Here is a 9,438-nt window from a genome sequence, read left to right as displayed (position 1 = left end):
TAAAGCAGAAGACAACAGTGGTTGAGACACCAGTTGTTTCAACAGCTGTTAGTCAGTTACCCATCATTTCAAACACCACCACTCAACCCACAAATACACCACCAACCACTCCAAAACACAAAAGAAGAAGAATAACCAATGTTGTACTTGAAGATGACAATGTACCTTCTCCACTTCCAGTATCTTCACAACCTCTTGTCCTATCCATTGTCCAGAAAACTATTCCAATCTCTTCAATTCAAGCCTCTAACCCAAACATTGCCTTGGGTCCCTTAGGAGTAAAATACAAAATACCCTTTGGATCTTCCAGCAGTTAGGGAAGAGATCAAATCCTTCTATTCTGAAAATGATCCTGAAAAGAGGTATCCCCCATCTCTTCAAGGTTATCCTTTGCCAAGAAACATAGAAGAGTATCTAAAATTAAAGGCCAAAAAAGCAGAGGATATATCAAATAGAGACACAAAGGGAAAGACTGATAAAGAAATTCGAAGGAATCTGCAATATCTGCTTACACAAGTCAGAACTTTAGAGCAGTTTTCAAAAGACCTTTGTCAGAAGTTGTCAGAAAAAGATGATGAAAGCTTGAAACAAGACTGCATTGAGCACAACATGACATATAAGAAATACAATATAACAACCCGAAACCGACACCCTCGTAACATTTTCCGACACCCTAAAAATATTTAAAATATTCCAATATGTCCCTAAAAACATCACATACATGAAAACGGACCCCGAATACCTTAAATATTATTAAAAATAATTAAAAAAATCTGATTTTTGGGGTTTAGGTGGGCCGCGTAAGGCACCCCTTAACCCTTACGCGGGCCGCGAGAAGGTGAAATGTGGTAGAACCCTGGGCCGCCACGTGGCCCAACACATGTCGAACCTACTAAGTGACCCGGATCACCTACGCTGTTGACCAGCGTTGACGCGGGCCGCGTAGGCCTTCGCCTACATTTACGCGGGCAGCGAGAAACCCAAACTCAGCCCCTATATAAGAAGGCATCGGGCCTTCAGGCGAGAATCGTTCAAAATTACTTTCTCTCTCTAAATTCTTAATAGTAGGCATTATACTTGGGTATAATACCCCCCCTAAATAACGAGGTTCTGCTCCGTTGTAAGTATCATAACCCCTGGATACTTATTAGATACTCTGTCCGATTGATCTAGGGTTCCGTAACGGCTGTCGTGGTTCTGCCCGACGTAGTCATTGGAATACCGTCTCGGGGAGGGTATTGCTAATGTTAAAATGGGTTATTATACTAACACATGTGCAATTGTGTAAATTATAGATTATTCCCAGGAAGTCCTTACTGAAAACCTAAGACAGCAATGTGAGTAATCTCTTTTTTGTAAATTGTTTTTACAAAACCTCACTTAATTAATTATATATTAAGCAGTTATTGAGTATTTGTAAGGATACAATTACAGTCGGTAAATTTGGGGTTTTGTATACAAAATTTGTCATTGCCTTGCAATGAGTAACATGACCATAAGTTGGAACGACAGTACCATGGGTGGTAATTGATATGACTTGGAAACAAATGTAACTGCGGGACCGCCCTCAATACTGTACAATGGTTTTTATTAAAACTTGATTGAACTGGGATTCACTCACCAGTATTTCCCACTGACAAAATGTTTTTAAACGCGTTTCAGGTAACAAAATGTGAAAGCCAATTAAAAGCCAGCTGGACAGCACTGAAGGCTTGGAAAAGTGGCAATAAAGTTACCTAAAATGGATAGATGTTTTTATTAAATAAAAATAGGATTTATTCCTATAAAAAAAGTGTGTACTGAAACTTGGGTTTTACCCATGTGTTTAATATTATGAAAGTGTGGTATTTTACTCTGATAAAATATTTCCTAACTACGGTCCTGATGAAAATTCCGCTGCCAAATTAGACAAATACAGGATACCACCGAAACTAGCCGCGGCCGACCGTTCCTGTCTTGTATAGGGGGACGGGGGTTGCGACAGAAGGTGGTATCATAGCTAAGCCACTGATTCAGCCACAGAAATGTTCTGCTGACACCAAAATTCTAAGTGTTAGGAAAGAAATTACGGAAATACGTGCATAATTGTATTTTCTTGTTATGTGTTATTTGACTATTTGTTAGTTTACAGTATGAGCGACCAAGGACCATCTGACACGTACCGTTAATTGTCTGGTTCGCCTAGACGTAAAGGTGCCTCTTCTCAACCCGCCCTCTCAGGGTACTCTGCTGATACGGAAGAAGGAATATTCGTAATTAAGACTCAATCTGAAGAGTCATTTCTTCAGAAAAATAGGGGATGGTTCAGTAGGGGAGCACATGAGCGTAGAAAGCGTATGAAAAAGTTACAAGACCAGAGAGCACTAGCCGCAGCTAAAAGAGAAACCGATGCTTATGCCCAGGATATGCTTAATAGGGGTATAGCCAATATCCACATCTTAGCAATTTCTGCAGCTGACCCGAACCTGGAGCAAATGTTAACACCCCAACCACAACCACCAATTCCTAACCAACCGATGGAGATAGAAAACCCTGAAAATCAAGTAGAAATGCATGATTTCAACCCGAAAGAAATACCTAGGGTACCCGCACCAAATCCCTTAGACCCAAATTATGACCCATGGTGGGACGACAATAGGGACTATGTGCAACGTTACCCAATACACGAAGACATGCCCATGCAAAACCTAGGAGCCTACCCAGGGTTAGATCCTCTAGATCCCTATTTCGATGATGATGTGTACATTAGGGAGATCTTAGAGAATCCTTGCCCATACCAGGCCCCATACCAGGCCCCCACACCCCAGATTCCGAACCCAGTCCTAAAACCTGCACCCCCAATGAGTGCAGAAAACGTACAAGAACTTAGGACATTTGGTGAGAAAATTTTAGAAAATAGTGAAAGGATGAGACAGGTGGGAGAGCGACTCGTTTGGAAGTACGACGAGCGCAATATGAATTTCTGGATGAATCCATATCCGTAGAAGTGATGGTAAAGAAGGTTATAATTATAATAATATAATAATAAAATATGTGTGTATGTGTATGAAAAAAAAAAGAAAACTACAGATGCCTACTACTAGTAGTGTAACTTTAAATTTCAGTCGGTATTGTAATTTTAATTTCAGTACTGGTGTGTAATAGATGCATATTATATGAATAGAGTAAAGTCGCAATGATCAAAGCTTTTGACCAAAAGTGCGTGACATGTGATTGGCTATATTCAAATATTATTATGTGATATTAATATGTGGTAAATGTTTAAAATTCAGATGGACAACGAAGTGAACCAGGAAAATCAGAGTGATAATCACCCGAATAACGATAATCTGAATAATGAGAATCCAAACAACAATAACAATGGAAACCAAGTGGATAATAGTGCTATCCAACACATAGTGGCACAAGGAATCATAGATGCGATGCCATTTATTATCCAAAATATTAAGGAAGCAGAAAATAAAAGTAAGCATAATAGTAAGTGACCAACTGAACGTGAACACAGCGTCAACAATAGACCTGTACTTCAAGTGCCCATTCCTAAAAGAAGAAGAATTATTCCCTATGGTTGTTCTTATAAAGAATTCTGGTCCTGCAAACCAATAGAATTCTCGGGCAATGAAGGACCCATTGCAGCTCTACGCTGGATAGAAAAGACTGAGGCTGTTTTAAAAATAAGCAAATGTTCTGAAGAAGACAAGATAATGTTTGCTTCTAATCTGTTTAAAAATTTTTCTCAGCCTTAAAATGGTGGAACACTATCCTCCAATCAAGAGGAAGTGATAGGGTATATAACATGGAATGGGAGAAGTTTAAAAATATGGTAGAAAGGAAATTCTGCCTTCCCAATGAAAAGGAACAGATAGCAAATAAATTTCTGAACCTTAGGATGATCGGGATAGATAGTAAGGGTTATACTACCACATTCTTTGAATATGCTAGAATAGTGCCAACCCTTGCATCACCTGAACCGGTATTAATCTCCCATTACATCTGGGGACTAATCGGGGAGATTAGACATGTAGTCAAGGCAGCTAGACCCCAAAGCATAGAGGAAGCTGTAGAACTAGCAAATACCTTGACAGATGAATTAATCCGTACTAGAGAAGAAGACCAGAGGAGAAACCTAACCCAAAGGCTTACTCAAGAATTCCGCTTTGGGAATTCCAACCATAAGAATGTAGGTTCTATCTCTGCACCATACTGTAAAGCCAGCAAAAAGAAGCATTCCGGAAGATGCTCCACTTATTGCAATTTCTGCAAAGTACCAGGGCACAAGGAAGAAGACTGCAGAAGGAAACCTACTAATGGGTTGTGCTTCAACTATGGAGAAAAATGTCATATCAAGCCAAACTTCCAAAAATTAGCTCCACCAGCAAATAACAAGAACACTAAAAATGCTAGAGCATTTCTTCTGACTGCAGATGAAGCCAAGATGATTCCGGACGTGATAGTCGGTACGTTTTTAGTTAATGATGTTTTTGCTAAAGTATTATTTGAGTCTGGTGCAAACCAAAGTTTTATTAATACTTCGTTTTGCAAACTTCTAAATCAATCATTAACAAAACCCCCACAAGAATGTCTAGTAGAGACAGCAAATGGAGAAACCGTTAGGATTTCTGAAATCTTGCAGGGGGCAAGAATAGAAATTTTAAACCAAAAATTTATTGCAAACCTTTACCCAATGAATCTGGCAGAATTTGATATTGTATTAGGAATGGATTGGTTAATATCCAATAAAGCCAGTATTTTATGTGATCAAAAGTCAATCCAAGTAAATTCACCAAGAGGTGAAAAGATCACAATTAAGGGAGATAAACCATCTAGAACCACTAAATTCATCTCTGTGATGAAAACTGCAAGTTGTATAAGAAAAGGATCTGTAGTGTATTTGATTTCTATAATCACTAACACTAAAGGAAAAGAACTAAAAGACATTCCAGTAGTGTCTCAATTTTCAGATGTATTTCCAGAAGAATTGCCAGGATTACCGCCTGACAGAGAAGTTGAATTCCGAATCCATCTGCTACCAGGGACAACACCGATTGCCAAAGCACCTTACCGTTTGGCACCCGCTGAAATGCAGGAACTGAAGAAACAGTTAGACGAATTGTTAGAGAAAGGATTCATACAGCCAAGCTCATCGCCATGGGGAGCATCGATACTGTTTGTTTAAAAGAAGGACGGATCAATGCGTATGTACATTGACTACCGTGAATTAAACAAGGTCACAATTAAGAATCGGTACCCATTACCAAGGATAGATGATCTGTTTGATCAACTTAAAGGAGCTCGATTTTTCTCTAAAATCGATTTAAGATCAGGATGTCATCAATTAAAGGTACATGAAGAGGACATTCCTAAAACCGCATTCAGAACAAGGTATGGTCATTATGAATTTACTGTCATGCCATTTGGTTTAACTAATGCCCCAGCCGTATTTATGGACATGATGAACCGAATATATAAGCCATATCTATACTATATTATAATGCATGAGGGAGGGGTATTTTAAGATACCCAAAAAATAAGAACTTCTTCCCCCCTTTATTTATAAAAAGACCCCTAAAATGAGGGTAGTTTGGTCTTTTAAACACTATTTATTTTTTAGCCCCTAAACTTATTACACTTAAATCCCTGAGGTTTTAACAAAATTATAGATAATTAGTTACAATTCACCCTCCACAACAAACTTATAATTTTTTTACGAATTCTTGACATATCTTATAAACTATATTATTTAAAAAAAATCCATAGATAGCATGACGACCTACACATTTTTTTCAACGTTTTCATAGTTGTCTTGTTCAATATCGATGCATGAATTAAAAGGTACAAGTCGATAATGCTTTAATGTACAAGTAATTAATACTTGTGATCTAATGCACCTAATCTACAAATGAAAACAAAAACGAAAAGAATTAAAAGTACCGTAACATAATATGAAAATATAATGTGTCACATTTTATTTTATTAAAACTGCCTAATATCTACACTTAGATATATCTTATAAAAACTTACAACTAACCACAACAAACTTCATAAATAAAGGGGTGGCAAATCTAAAATTAAACCCTAATGCACTTCTATAGTTACAACTATAAATACATAGCAGGACATCCCGGTATCTATTGCTAAACAAAGTTAAAAAATGGATCCAGTTCTGAATTTAATTGTTGCGAAAAACCAAGCATGCGAGATTGAAAATTTTAAGGTCAGTTCTATTATATCACAGCAGTGAATAATTGTTTTCTTTTATTTACTTTTATGTGAATGTTAACTTATTTGATTTTTCAGATTCAGTTGCATGATGAACATGCCAATTTAAACAACCCAGTTGCCGAACAAGCTTCTAAGGTATTGATTTTGCTGGTTTTAAGTATTAATTTTGCATATATCTTTCATATTAACATGTTCGTTATGTTATTATATGTGTGTTTTATTGCAGGATGATGACGATGATACAAGTGTTGATATTATTTCTTATGGTGCAATGTTTAGTCCATACAAGTTTAATCTTCAACATGAATTTAATGAAGAGGTAATTTTAATGTTTATTTAATCTTTTTTTTTAACTTTTGTATTCAATTTTTGTCCTTTTCAAGGATCAAAAGTTTTGCGACTCAAAGGAAGAGATCCAAGAAACTCACTGAATGGAAATGGAGTGATGTTATTAATTTAGACGATTCTGAGGACAATGACAAAGAAGAGGAATTAGAAGATACTGCCGATTCAAACACAAACTAGAAAACCCGATTAAAAATACCTCGAGTCTCAATTCAGAAGCGAAACGGATTTCATGCAGTCTATATGAAATCCATCAAGTGTTTTATGTTTTTTTTTCATTTTCAGTTGTTATGTTTGATCTAGACGTATGAATAAAGTTTATTTTATTTATGAACTTTATTTTTGGTGTCAATATAATGCAGGACCATATTAATAAAGTTCAAAATAAAGTTAGTATTCTAAGTTTATAAGTCAACAGAACTTATATAAGTTAATATCCTAAAGTTGCAATAAATAGATATTACAGTTAGATATAGTCAAGCTGAAATTATAAAATATTGCAGTTATTCTTGAATATTAATCTAATAATAATTTGTATTTCTTAATTAAAAAATAATAAAGTAATAAACTTTAAAGCTAAACTGAACTGACTATGATATAAAGTCAATCAAGATATAAACTCTTAACATCCTATTTTTTTATAAAAACTATTATTTTAAATTTTATAAAAATATAAATTTTTTATATATATAAAAACGAAATTTAACAATTAAAGTTAGAGGTGTAAAACGTAGTTACAAGTCAACTACTATTTTTTATTTTTATAAAAACAAAAATTTTAAGCTTTAAGTTTATTGGATGAGTACCATGTGAATATTTAAAAATAGTTATGAACTTTAAAGAATAAAATTATAAACTTTATCATTTAACCAATAAAATAAACTTACTTTACAATTAGAACAACTTATCTTTTATTTTTTGTCATTTGATTATTTTTTTATTAAAAACGAAAATTTACATGTGTAAAACAGTTTTTTTACTTTATTTATAAACAAAACATTTTGTTTTTTATAAAAAAATAATTATTTTATTAACAATTTTTGTAACAAGTAATATAAATAAAATACTCCAGAAATTTACAATAATTACTAAATAAATTCTAAATTGTGTTGCAAATTTTTAGGAATAATAAGTTCAACTATATTGTTATAGATAATATTAGTCAGTTTCTTTAGGGGGAGATACAATAGGAAGTTTATTTGGCTAGGAAAGCTAGGAAGTGATCTTGACCATCTATTAAGTTAATCAAGGGCTAAGATTAAATCAGGGAAATTGAAAGGAAGAAAAGAGGCGCGTGAGTTTGTTCAAGGGCATTCTAGTCAATGCAAGCGAATAGTTTCTCTCTCCTCCAATTCCCCCCCATTTTTTAAACGTTAATAACTCTTTCATACGACATTATATCTTTTATAAAAATTGCACCAAAAAAGCGAGCGTTTTTTTATCTTTAAAACGAGTATACTATTGCTATATTTAAAAAAAAAAAATTTAGACCCAGTTGTGTAAAACGCAATAGAAAAACCACCAGTTACGTAAAACGCAATGAAAAAAAAACCTAAAAAATGACATTTTTCTAAAACGCAATGCACCAAAAACACAAAGAAATGACTTATTTGTAAAACGCAATGGCCAGAAAACACAAAGGAATGTCTTAATTCTAAAACGCAATGGACTGAAAACACATAAAAAAGTGTTTTACCTAAAACGCAATGCACAAAAAACACAAAGAAATGTCTTATTTGTAAAACGCAATGGCCAGAAAACACAAAGAAATGTTTTATTGTAAAAACGCAATGGCCAGAAAACACTTAAAAATGTCTCATTTCTAAAACGCAATGACCTAAAAAAACAAAAGAAAGTGTTCTCTGTAAAACGTAATGAACTGAAAACACCTAAAAATGTGTTTTACCTAAAACGCAATGACTAAAAACACTTCAAAAATGTGTTTTACCTAAAACGCAATGACTAAAGATACTTAAAAATGTGTTTTTTCTAAAACGCAATAGCCAGAAAACACATAAAACTCTCTTATTTCTAAAACGCAATGGACACATAAAACTGTTTGTGAACTGTTTTTGAATTGTCTGTGAACTATCTGAATTGTCTACGAATTACTGTATTCGAAATGAACCAATTTCTGGAAAATTAATTTTTCTGATGCATTTTTAGTACAACAATTTAATCGAAAATTTTTTTTTCCAGCCAGGGGCTCTGCCCCTTGGACCCCGCTACCAGGGGCTGCCGCCCCCGGACCCCCGCCAACATCGTAAAACGCAATGACTAAATAAAACCCAGATCGTGAAAATGAAATTAAAGAATTTCTTACATGGATCGAAGTCGGTTTCTTCATCAATTGACGAAATTTGAATGACAGAAACACTTATCAGCGATTGAGTCGAACAAATCAAGTGATTATCTTCAAAATCACCAGAAAAAACGAGATTTTGAATGAAATTAAACGGGGTTTTCTTCGAAAAAAGCTGAAGAACACGTTGATCGGGTGGTTGAATCATTGATTGATGACGAAAATCACACTATAATGTAGTGATTATTGAGATAGTAAGTGAAGAAAAGGTTGGAGATGGTGGGTTTTGAAGTAACTGGGGAGAAGAAGGAAGAAGAAATGATGAGATTGACTAAAATACCCTTTCTCTTTATTTTAAAATTTGCCACATGTCATAATCCTATGTCTTCCTATCCTTCCTAGCCAAAATTAACTTCCTATTTGATCTTTTCCCTTCAAAAGAATTCTTTACCAACTTGACTAGATACATAGTAGATTGTGTTGCATATTTTGAGGGATTATAAGTTAAAAGTAGACTCATATAGATAAGATTAGTTAGGAACTAAAAATTTGAACTTAGTATGATATAA

The sequence above is a fragment of the Helianthus annuus genome, chromosome 7 (assembly GCF_002127325.2).
Source record: "Helianthus annuus cultivar XRQ/B chromosome 7, HanXRQr2.0-SUNRISE, whole genome shotgun sequence".
Lineage (NCBI taxonomy): Eukaryota > Viridiplantae > Streptophyta > Magnoliopsida > Asterales > Asteraceae > Helianthus > Helianthus annuus.
This window is presented reverse-complemented; position numbering follows the sequence as displayed.